The 12,248-nt window shown below is 40.9% G+C and overlaps 1 protein-coding gene across 1 annotated transcript in view; it reads right to left on the bottom strand.

Moving 5' to 3' along the window:
* Window positions 1-12,248, bottom strand: part of FAM117B (family with sequence similarity 117 member B) — a 136,851-nt gene that overhangs the window by 64,747 nt on the left and 59,856 nt on the right. The window lies entirely within an intron of this gene.

Here is a 12,248-nt window from a genome sequence, read left to right as displayed (position 1 = left end):
CTAAATGAAATAAGTCAGTTACAAAAAGACAAATACTGCATGATCCAACTTATATGAGAAATCTAAAGTCGTCAAATCATAGAATCAGAAATGGAATGGTGATTGCCAAGAACTGGGGGGATGGAGAGAGAGAGTTACTAACCAATGGACATAAAGTTTCAGTTAAGCAAAATGAGTAAGTTCTAGAGATCTGCTGTATAATTATCATACCTATGGTATTTATACTGTATTGTACACGTAAAATTTTGTTGACAGTAGATCTCTTCTGACAATAAAATAAAAAATTAGACTGGGTGTGATGGCTTATGCCTGTAATCCCAGCACTTTGGGAGGCCAAGGCAGGTGGATCACCTGAGGTCAGGAGTTCGAGACCAGCCTGGCCAACATGGTGAATCCCCATCTTTACCAAAAATACAAAAAATGAGCTGGGCATGCGGGCGCGCTCCTGTAATCTCAGCTACTCGGGAGGCTGAGGCAGGAGATTGCTTGAACTTGGGAGGCGGAGGCTGCAGTGAGCCAAGACCACACCACTGCACTCCAGCCTGGGCAACAGAGCAAGACTCTGTCTCAAAAAAAAAATAAATAAGTTACACAATCATGAAACTATTTGTTTTATTGATTGATTGATTGATTGATTGATGGATTGACTGATTGACTTTTGAGACAGAGTCTTACTCTGTCACCCAGGCTGGAGTGCAGTGGCATTATCTCAGCTCACTGTGACCTCCTTCTCCCAGGTTCAAGCGATTCTTGTGCCTCAGCCTCCTGATTAGCTGGGATTGCAAGCGCACACACCACCACACCTGGCTAATTTTTTGTATTTTTGGTAGAGATGGGGTTTCACCATGTTGGCCAGGCTGGTCTTGAACTCCTGAGCTCAAGTGATCTACCCGCCGTGGCCTCCCAAAGTGCTGGGATTACAGGCATAAGCCACCATGCCTGGCCATAAAACTATTTGTTTTCAAGGATTCCAAAATATAACCCTTCATCTGCTAGATGTGCCCAGCCTATTTAATGGGCCAGGTCCAGTGGACCACACCTGTAATCCCAACACTTTGGGAGGCTAAGGCAGGAGGATGGCTTGAGTCCAGGAGTTCAAGACCAGCCTGGGCAACATAGTAAGACCCCCCATCTCTACAAAAAAAAATTAAAAATTAGCCAGGTGTGGTGGCATGAATCTGTAGTCTTAGCTACTTGGGAGGCCGAGGAGGGAGGATTGCTTAATCATGATAGGTCAAGGCTGCAGTGAGCCACGACCATGGCACTGCACTCCAGCTGATGACAGACAAACAAGACCCTAAAAAAATAAAAATAAAAACAACAACAAAAAAACAATGTATGGTGTCACTGGCCTAGAAAAATTTGATCTAACATGTGAAATAAGAAAGGACAGGAACACAACTCCAAGTAGTAAAGATTTGGAAATTAAAATTCTCAGACTCCCGGGCTTACCCAAGGAAGGCAAAGCTACTGACAGGCAACAACAGAACTTACACTGAAGTCACTGAATTTAGGCCCCCAAAAAAAGATTTTAACATTTCCTTTACTCCTAATGTTACACTTTCTACTCCTGTTACATTCTAACTTCAACCAGTAGACCAAGGTTTTATTGAAAACAGCTAATGTTACTCAAAAAGTAATTTTACTTCTTCATTTTCATAACATTAAAATATACTTTTTAGTATTGCTTAGATCTACCAAACATGTAAAATAGTGATATTTTTACTCTAAATTACAGACTATTCTTTCAATTCAAAGAAAACAACCTGTAAACAAGTTTGTAGATTTATAAACAGCTATCTTCAGTAATTCAACAATTATCTCTAGTTTAACAAATATTCAACTTTTATTGTTTTAATCACAGGACATCTTACAAAGTTTCTGAATTCAGATCTTTTCCATCAATTGGAAAACTCAGAACTTTTCCATAAATAGCAAATGCCAACCTATAAATTGTAGAACTAAAATACTTTCATAAAATATTCAGAAGCCAAGGTCCTTTTAGAAAAAACAAACACTTTCATAAAATATTAATCAAAATCAACCTTTGAGGGTTTAAAAAAAAATAGCCTCAGAAACACAGAGGGCCCAAGAAAAAATAATGTAAGACTTTTAAAAGCAAAAGATGACTGGTTTATGCCATAAAGAAACTAAACCAAAGAAACAGGAAAGAGACAGACGTGTGGGGGCATGCGACTGTAGTCCCAACTACTCAGGAGGCTGAGGCAGGAGGATCCCTTGAGCCAAGGAGTTTGAGGCTGTAGTGCATGGTGATTATGCCTGTGAATAGCCACTACACTCTGGCCTGGGAAACACAGTGAGATCTCGTCTCTAAAAAAATGTTAAAAATAAGAAAGAAATAGGAAAGAAAACCAGACATCAATCACCTGGGTCACAAAAAGTTAAATACTCAGATGAATCACCTATAAGGTAAATAAGCCTAGGTTAAGAAAGTTGGAAAGAAAATACCTTCTGAGTCAAAGGAATCCCAAATAATGCAAGCACACATACACATTACAGTTTCTCTCCCTAAATTGGTATAGTCAGCAAATACGAAAGGCAGTCTGAAAATCAGGTAGTTTAAACCAAATTAATAGACTTGCCACATAGGTAGCTAATGCTGGAAATATAAATTAGTCTAACGTTTTTGGAAGGCAAACCACAAAGGATCAGACAAGAATCTTTAAAAGAACATGGAGGCAGTGTGGGGGCAGAGGTTGGTGACATTGTAGCTCTGTACAAACTCTAAAGCAGAAATGACAAATCAGTCCTATAGCCAATTAGGCCCACTGACATGCTGGAGCACTAAGCTAAAAGGCTTTCAGGCTATTTGAACATACACAGAATAAAGAATGGCTGCCAAACAGACAGGAAAAAAAGAGAATACCTTTGTGTCAAGTAATGATGATGATAAATAATCATGTACAGTAAAACCTTAATCATTCACTCATTCCCATGACCAAAGCAAATGATGAGGTGGGGTATGGGACAGGAGGAGAGATTAACATCTTTCGAAACTTGTTCCATGTTCTTAATTTTTTTTGTTTTTTTTTCTTTGTTTTGAGACAAAGTTTTGCTGTTGTTGCCCAGACTGGAGTGCAATGGCGCAATCTCGGCTCACTGCAACCTCCACCTCCCGGGTACAAACGATTCTCCTGCCTCAGCCTCCCGAGTAGCTGGGATTACAGGCATGCACCACCACACCTGGCTAATTTTTAGTAGAGATGTAGAGTATTTTTATTTAGTAGAGTATTTTTAGTAGAGATGGGGTTTCTCCATGTTGGTCAGGCTGGTCTCGAACTCCCGACCTCAGGTGATCCGCCTGTCTCGGCCTCCCAAAGTGCTGGGATTACAGGCGTGAGCCACTGTGCCCAGCCCTCTTAACTTTTTAAATGCTGCATTTCTCTTTCTCTGTATTTTCCAGAATTTCCTTCTCCCATTTCCAATCTTCCCCTAGGAGGTGGAAAGGCCTGAGAGGAATACATAATTATTTCAAAATCAGGGCAGGCGCGCTGGCTCACACCTGCAATACCAGCACTTTGGGAGGCTGAGGTGGGCGAATTACCTGAAGTCAGGAGTTCGAGACCAGCCTGGCCAATATGGTGAAGCCCCATCTCTACTAAAAATACAAAAAAATATATATATATATATTAATTAGCCGGGCATGGTGGTAGGCACCTATAATCCCAACTACTCAGGAGGCTGAGGCAAGAGAATTGCTTGAACCTGGGAGGCAGGGGCTGCAGTGAGCCGAGATTGCGCCACTGCACTCTAGCCTGGGCGAGACTGTCTCAAAAAAAAAAAGAAAAGAAAAAAAATCAAGAAACCAGGGCTTAGAGTAGTGACATGATAAAATTTGCCAAAAGTCTACATCAGCTTTCTGAAAGCACCCACTTACAACCTAAAATAAAGTATTTCCAACATACTCTTTGCTGCAGCACTGTCTAGACCGGCAAATAACTGCTAAAAGTGCCCCAGGTCCCTTGCTAAAGGCAGAAATCACTTATCAGTCTCAGCAATCTTTATCCTGAATCTTTTCAACAGGATGCTCCAGGAAGGCAATAGCAATAGATCAAATTCCTTAGGGGATAAAACCTACATTCTATCCTTGTTCAAATCCGACAATAAAGGTAATCACTTTAATTTTTAATTTAACAGAGAACATTTATTGAATGCTTACTAGGTGCCAGATACTGTTCTGAGAGTTTTATATGTTTTCTTTATTTAATCTTCAAAATAACCTCAAAAAATTGGTACTATAGTTCTCCCATTTTACAAAAAGGAAACAGAGGCACAGAGATGTTAAGAAAGTGTCTGAACTCTAAAGGAGATATGCAAATGGCCAGTAAGCACATGAAAAGATACTCAGCACCATTAGTTATATGGGGAAACAAATCCTAACAATTACATACCACAACACATCTGCTAGGACGACTATAATTTTTCAAAGAAGTGTTAGTGAACATATAGAGAAATTGGAATTATATACCTTCATACATGGGAATAGAAAATGATCCAGCTGCTGTGAAAAACAGTTTGGCAGTTCCTCTAAAAACTAAACATCGAATTATCATATGACCCAGCAATTTCACTCTCAGGTATATATTGAAAAGAACTGAAAGCAGGGATTCACACAGATGCTTGCATGTACACTGCAGCATTGTTCACAACAGTCAAAAGGTAGAAACGCCCCAAATATCCATCCACAGATTAATAGGTAAATAAAATGTGGTATATTGGTAAGTGGAATATTATTCACCCATTAAGAGAGATTAAGGCCAGGTGTGATGGCTCTTACCCAGCACTTTGGGAGGCCGCAGTGGAGATCACTTGGGGCCAGGACTTCTAGACCAGCCCGGGTAACATAGAAAGATCCTCTCTACTAAAAACTCAAAAAACTAGCTGGGCATAGTGGTGCAAGCCTATAGTCCTAGCTAATCAGGAGGCTGGGCAGGAGAGGCATCCCTTGAACCCAGGAGGTCAAGGCTGTAATGATCTGTGATCATCCCACTATACTCCAGCCTAGGCAACACAGAGAAGGAGGTAGGAGGAAGTAAGGATGGAATTAAGCTCAATAAATGATACAACATGAATGAACCTCAAAAACATTATGCTAAGTGAAATGAGTCAGATGCAGGAGAACAAACTGTATGATTCCACTTGCATGAAATGGGCAAATTCATGGAAACAGCAAGTGAGATAGTAGTTAAGTATTAACTGCCAGTGGTATTAACAGTGAGGAAAAAAGGAGGATGGGGAGTTACAGGGTTTCTTTTTGGAGTGATGAAAAAGTTTTGGAAATAGTTAGCAATGGTTGCACAACATTGTGAATGTGATTAATGCCACTAAATTATATGCAGTTATACCTCAAGAGATATTGGGAGTTCAGTTCCAGACCACTGCAATAAAGGGAGTAACACAATAAAGCAAGTCACATGAATTTCTTTGGTTTCCCAGTGCACATAGAAGTTATGTTTGCACTATACTATAGTGTATTAAGTGTGCAATAACATTATGTCTTAACAAACATACATATCTTAATTTTAAAATATTGATTAACAAAATGCTGCCAGGCGCGGTGGCTCATGCCTGTAATCCCAGCACTTTGGGAGGCCGAGGCAGTCGGATCACGAGGTCAGGAGATCGAGACCATCCTGGCTAACACGGTGAAACCCCATCTCTACTAAAAATACAAAAAATTAGCCAGGCATGATGGCGGGCGCCTGTAGTCCCAGCTACCTGGGAGGCTGAGGCAGGAGAATGGCATGAACCCAGGAGGCGGAGCTTGCAGTGAGCCGAGACCGTGCCACTGCACTCCAGCATGGGCGACAGAGTGAGACTCCATCTCAAAAAAAAAAAAAAAAAAAATGCTCATGATCATCTGAGCCTTCAATGAGTTACAATCTTTTTGACAGTGGAGGGCCTTGACTTGATGTTAATGGCTGCTGACTGATCAGGGTGATGGCTGCTGAAGGCCAGGGTGGCTACAGCAATTTCTTTCTTTTTTACTTATTTTATTTCTTTCTTCATTTTTTTGAGACGGAGTCTCACTCTGTTGCCCAGGCAGGAGTGCAATGGCGTGATCTCGGCTCACAGCAACCTCTGCCTCCCGGGTTCAAGCGATTCTCCTGCCTCAGCCTCCTGAGTAGCTGGGATTACAGGTGCACGCCACCACGCCCCACTAAATTTTGTATTTTCAGTACAGAAGGGGTTTCACTATGTTGGTCCGGCTGGTCTCGAACTCCTGACCTCATGACCCACCCACCTTGGCCTCCCAAAGTACTGGGATTACAGGTGTGAGCCACCGCGCCTGGGCAGCAATTTCTTAAAATAAAACAACAATGAAGTTTGCTGCATCAACGGACTCAGGTCCTTTCACAAATGATTTTTCTGTAGCACATATTGCCCACAGTACAATTTCTGTCAAAATTGGTGACAACCCTCTCAAAATCTGCTACTGCTTTAACAACTAAGTTAGTTTATGTAATATTCTTAATCCTTTGTTGTCATTTCAACAATATTCACCACATCTTCACCAGGAGTAGATTCTATCTCAAGAAACCACTTTCTTTGCTCATCCATAAGAAGCAATTTGTCATGCTTAAGTTTTATCATGAGACTGTAGCAATCACATCTTCAGGTTCTACTTCTAATTCTAGTTATCTTGCTATTTCCACCACATCTGCAATGACCTTCTCCACTGAAGTCTTGAAACCCTCAAAGTCATCCATGAGGGTTGGAATCAACTTCTTCCAAACTCCTGATAATGTTGATATTTGACCTAATCCTACAAATCACAAATGTTCTTAATGGCATCTAGAATGGTGAATCTTTTCCAAAAGCTTTTCCATTTACTTTGCCCAGATCCATCAGAGGAATCACTATGGCAGCTATGGCCTCATTAAATGTATTTTCTTAATAATAAGACTGGAAAGTCAAAATTATTTCTTGGATCCATGGGCTGCAAAATGGATGTTGTGTTAGCAGGCATGAAAGCAACATTCCTCTCTGTGTGTATCTGCATCAGAGCTCTTGGGTGACCAGTTGCATTGCCAATGAGCAGTAATATTCTGGAAGTAATCTTTTGTTCTGAACAGTAGGTCTCAATGGTGGGCTTAAAATTTTCAGTAAATCATGCTATAAAAAGATGTGCTGGCATCCAGGCTTTGTCGTTCCATGGATCAAGCAAAAGCAGAGTAGATTTAGCATAATTCTTAAAGGCCTTAGGATTTTCAGAATGGTAAATGAGTACTGGCTTCAACTTAAAGTCAACAGCTGCATTTGCCCCTAACAAGAGAGTTGGCCTGTCCCTTAAAGTCAGGCATTGACTTCTCTCTAGCTATGAAAGTCCTAGACGGCATCTTCTTACAAGATAAGGCGATTTTGTCATTACAAATCTAGCTGGGCGCAGTGGTTCACACCTGTGATCCCAGCACTTTGGGAGGCCAAGGTGAGAGGACAGCTTGAGGCCAGGAGTTCCAAGACCAGCCTGGTCAACATAGCAAGATCCCGTCTCTACAAAAACATTAAAAAAAAAAATGCAAGCATGTCAGTGTGTGCCTGCAGTCCCAGCTACTTGGGAACCTGAGGCAGGAGGACTGATTGAGCCCAGGGCCCAGGAGTTAAAGGTTGTACCGAGCTATGACTGCATTACTGCACTCCAGCCTAGGTGACAGAGCAAGACCCCATGTCAAAAAAAAAAAAAAAAAAAAAAAAAACTCTTGTTTAGTGTAGCCATCTTCAACAGTAATCTTAGCTAGATCTTCTGGATAACTTACTACAGTTTCTATATCAGTACTTGCTGCTTCACCTTTCACTTTTATGTTATGCAGATGGCTTCTTTCCTGAAACCTCATGAACCAACCTGTTAGCTTTAAACTTTTCTTCTGTAGCATCCTCACCTATCTTAGCCTTCATAAGAACTGAAGAGAATTAAGGTCTTACTCTAGATTAGGCTTTGGCTTAATGAAATGTTGTGGCTGGTTTGATCTTCTATCTAGATCACTGAAACTTTTTCCATATTGCCAATAAAGCTGTTTCACTTTCCTATCATTCATAATGCTCATTCAAGTAGTACTTTTAATTTCCTTCAAAAACTTTTCCTTTGCATTCACAACTTGGCTAGCTGTTTGGTACAAGAGGCCGAGCTTTTAGCCTATCTCAGCTTTTGATCTGCCTTGCTTTCTAAGCTTAATCACGTCTAGCTTTTGATTGAAATAGAGAGACATGTAACTCTTCACCTCACTTGACCCTTAGAGGCCATTGTAAAGTTACTAATTTGTCTAATTTCAATACTGTTGTGTCTGAGAAAACAAAGAGGCCCAATGAGAGGGAGAGACTCAGGGGAACAGCAGTCAGAATACACACAACATTCATCAATTAAGTTCCCTGTCTCATATGGGCATGGTTCATGGCACCTCAAAACAATTAACAGTAACATCAAAGATCACTGAGCACAGATCACCATAATAGATACAATAATAATGCAAATGGTTGAAATATTGCAAGAACTACCAAAATGGGGCAGAGACACAAAGTGAGCACACTTTTGGAAAACGGCACCGACAGACTTGCTCAATGCAGAGTTGCCACAAACCTTCAATTTGTAAAAAAACACAATATCTGTGAAGCCCAATAAAGTTCAATAAAATGACATAGGCATGTATTTTTAAATGGTCAAACCAGCAAACCTTATGTTATATATATTTTACCACAATTTTTAAAAGTTGATTTAACTAGCATACACTTGGGGAAAGCCAATATCTGCAAATAAGGTATTTGAGAGTTTTGGATTAATTGTGTTAGTGCTAAATTCACTTGCCAAAGATGAGAGCCCATCATGTAGCTGAAAGGATGGAGTACCCAGTTATCCTTTAGGAGATTCTACACAAGCTTTACAAATAAGATTAACAGTATGATAATTATAAATTTTCTTTCTTTCTTTCTTTCTTTCTTTTTCCTTTTTGAGATGGGGTCTCACTCTGTCACCCAGGCTGGAGTGCGGTGGCACGATCTCGGGAGGTGGCACGGCAACCTCCACCTCCCAGGTTCAAGCAATTCTCCTAACTCAGCTTCCCGAATAGCTGGGACTACAGGTGCACACCACCACGCCTGGCTAATTTTTGTATATTTAATAGAGACAGGGTTTCACCATATTGGCCAGGCTGGTCTTGAACTCCTGACCTCAGGTGATCCGTCCACCTCAGCCTCCCAAAGTGCTGGGATTACAGGTGTGAGCCACCACACCCAGATCTAAATTTTCTTTTTATTTGTACCCTTAACATTCCCAATTTGGGGGATATTTAGAAAAAGGCAGGGAATACAGGGTTTATATTTTAATTCAATTGTTAGGTCACAACAATTTGCTGAAAAGACTTACTGAACTGCATCCACAGATCAAGCGGATCCCAATGGCTTGTATGATAGCATACTCTTACTAATATGACAAAACGTTTGAACCCACTGAAACTAAAACCGCAGTGGAAATAAAGTGTGCTGCAGAAATGCTCAAGGAAATAAACATCTACAAATTTAAATGTGACATGTGGATTAAGCAGAAAGCAAGTGGACACCGTATTCATTTTCCAAACTACATGCCCTAAGCTCAGCAAAGTTACAGACTGTGAATAACTACAGAGTTTCACAGAACTCTTTGGTTAAAAAAGTCAATTTTAGGCTGGGCATGGTGGCTTATGCCTGTAATCACAGCACTTTGGGAGGCCAAGGCGGGTGGATCACCTGAGGTCAGGAGTTTGAGACTGGCCTGACCAATATGGTGAAACCCCATCTCTACTAAAAATACAAAAATTAGCCAGGTGTGGTGTCGTGTGCTTGTAGTCCCAGCTACTTGGGAGGCTGAAACAGGAGAATTGCTTGCACCCGGGAAGCGGAGGTTGCAGTGAGCTGAGATCAGGCCACTGCACTCCAACCTATGCAACACAGTGAGACTCCATTCCAAAAAAAGAAAAAAAAAGTCAATTTCAGAAAAGATTCATTACTTTTGATGAGTACAGAGTCTACGTTTTCATTTCTGTAGTTGGCACTAAAGTATAAACACCAAGGTAATCCAAATCCCAATTGTCTGCCCTAACAGTAGGATTCCGTTCCAAAATTATCAGAACAGAAAATAAACTGAGCCCACTAAGAATACCTGGAATTTTGGAAATCAATATACAAATCCAAAACCACCACAGAAAAGTGTGTTTACTCAGTTCTTTAATAAACATTCTCTCAGGGCCAGGCACCTTGGCTCACGCCTATAATCCCAGCACTTTGGGAGGCTGGCAGATCACTTGAGGTCAGGAGTTCGAGATCAGCATGGCCAACATAGCAAAACCCCGTCTCTACTAAAAACACAAAAATTAGCTGGGTGTAGTGATGTGTGCCTGTAATCTCACCTACTCAGGAGGCTGAGGCAAGAGAATTGCTGGAACCCGGGAGGTGGAGGTTTCAGTGAGCCAAGACTGTGCCCCTGTACTCCATCCAGCCTGGGAAACAGAGAGAGACTTCATCTCAAAAAATAAAAATAAAAATAAAAAACATTATCTCGGGCCATGTGTGGTGGCTCACACCTGTAATCCCAGCACTTTGGGAGGCCGAGGTAGGCAGATCACCTGAGCACAGGAGCTTGAGACCAGCCTGGCCAACACGGTAAAACCCCGTCTCTACTAAAAGTACAAAAACTAGTCAGACATGGTGGTACAGCCTGTAGTCCAGCTCCTCGGGAGGCTGAGGCATGAGAATCGCTTGAACCCGGGAGGCAGAGGTTGCAGTGAGCCAAGACTGCACCACTGCACTCCAGTCTGGGCGACACAGTGAGATTCTATCTCAGGGAAAAAAAAAAAAAAAAAAGAAAGAAAAAAAATTCTTCAAAAAATGTTGAGACCAGGAGTAACGTAAATCCGAAGTCTAAATCAAGATGTACTTTACCTGATTTTCAACAATCAGTATAAGCAATCTTTTAAATCTTTAAATGTTTTTCATTCTTCACTAGCAATAAAGCTATAACTGTTTTGCTCATTCATTCCTTTGCAAATATTCCTTGGGCAATTTATTCTGCATCTAGTATTAAGTCCTGGGCATGGAAATACAGCAATAGACAAGCCAGACACAATCCCTATCTTCATAGGTCTTACTGTCTAGTGAGTGTAAGAAACCATAAATAAATAACTACACAAATATTTAACTAATTATAATTGTGGTAAGTAAGAAACTACACCAAACTAAGACACAGTCTTCAACTGGCTGTATGATCTTAGACCTCAGCTTCTTCATCTGTAAAACTAAGGGGTAGATGTGAATGATTTCTTCTTTGCTTTTTCTTTTTTTTGACAGGTTCTCACTCTATTGCCCAGGCTGGTGTGCTGTGGTATGATCACCACTCACTGCATTGACCTCCCAGGCTCAAGTGATTCTCCTGCCTCAGCCTCCCAAGTAGCTGGTACTACAAGTGTGCACCAGCATGCCTGGCTAATTTTTGTATTTTTTGCAGAGATGAGGTTTCGCCATGTTGCCCAGGCTGGTACTGAACTCCTGGGTTCAAAAGCCATCCACCCATCTCGGCCTCCCAAAGTGCTGGCACTATAGGCGTGAGCCACCCCACCTGGCCCTGAATGATTTCTTGAGATCCCTTTATATTAAACAATTTTACAAACCCAGAAGTATAAAACTTTGCTTCCAGAGTCCCTTTGTCAGAATATTTACATTTTTAGGATCAGCAAAGTAATACAGTCCCCATCTCCCAATACATGAAGGTTTTTTTGGCACAAAAACGTAAGGTTAGATGGTCACTAATCTTTGCTGTTACAAATTTTTAAGACCAAATTCCATATATTAAATATACTATGATATTGTAAACCAAGCTTGTCCAAAACCTGCGGCCCATGGGCCTCATGAGGACCAGGATGGTTTTGAATGCAGCCCAACACAAATTCGTAAACTTTCTTAAAACATTATGAATTTTCTGCAATTTTTTTTAAGCTCATTAGTGTTAGTGTATTTTATGTGTGGCCCAATACAATTCTTTGTCTTCCAATGTGGCCCAGGGAAGACAAAAGATTGGACACCCCTGTTGTAAACTAACTTATAAAGAATAAGTGGGAAAAAAAGTATGTCCATAAAATTATCTGTATGTATCAGAATTACTTTCATAGCTATTTAAAATGAACATTCCCAGGCCCCAACCAAAACCTACTATAGAATACCTGGAGGTCAGGCTTGGAATCTGCTCTTTTTGGTAAGTTTCTCAA

The sequence above is a fragment of the Nomascus leucogenys genome, chromosome 22a, assembly GCF_006542625.1.
Source record: "Nomascus leucogenys isolate Asia chromosome 22a, Asia_NLE_v1, whole genome shotgun sequence".
Classification (NCBI taxonomy): Eukaryota; Metazoa; Chordata; class Mammalia; order Primates; family Hylobatidae; genus Nomascus; species Nomascus leucogenys.
The sequence above is the reverse complement of the archived record's forward strand: the minus strand, read 5'-3'. Positions and strand labels throughout refer to the sequence as shown.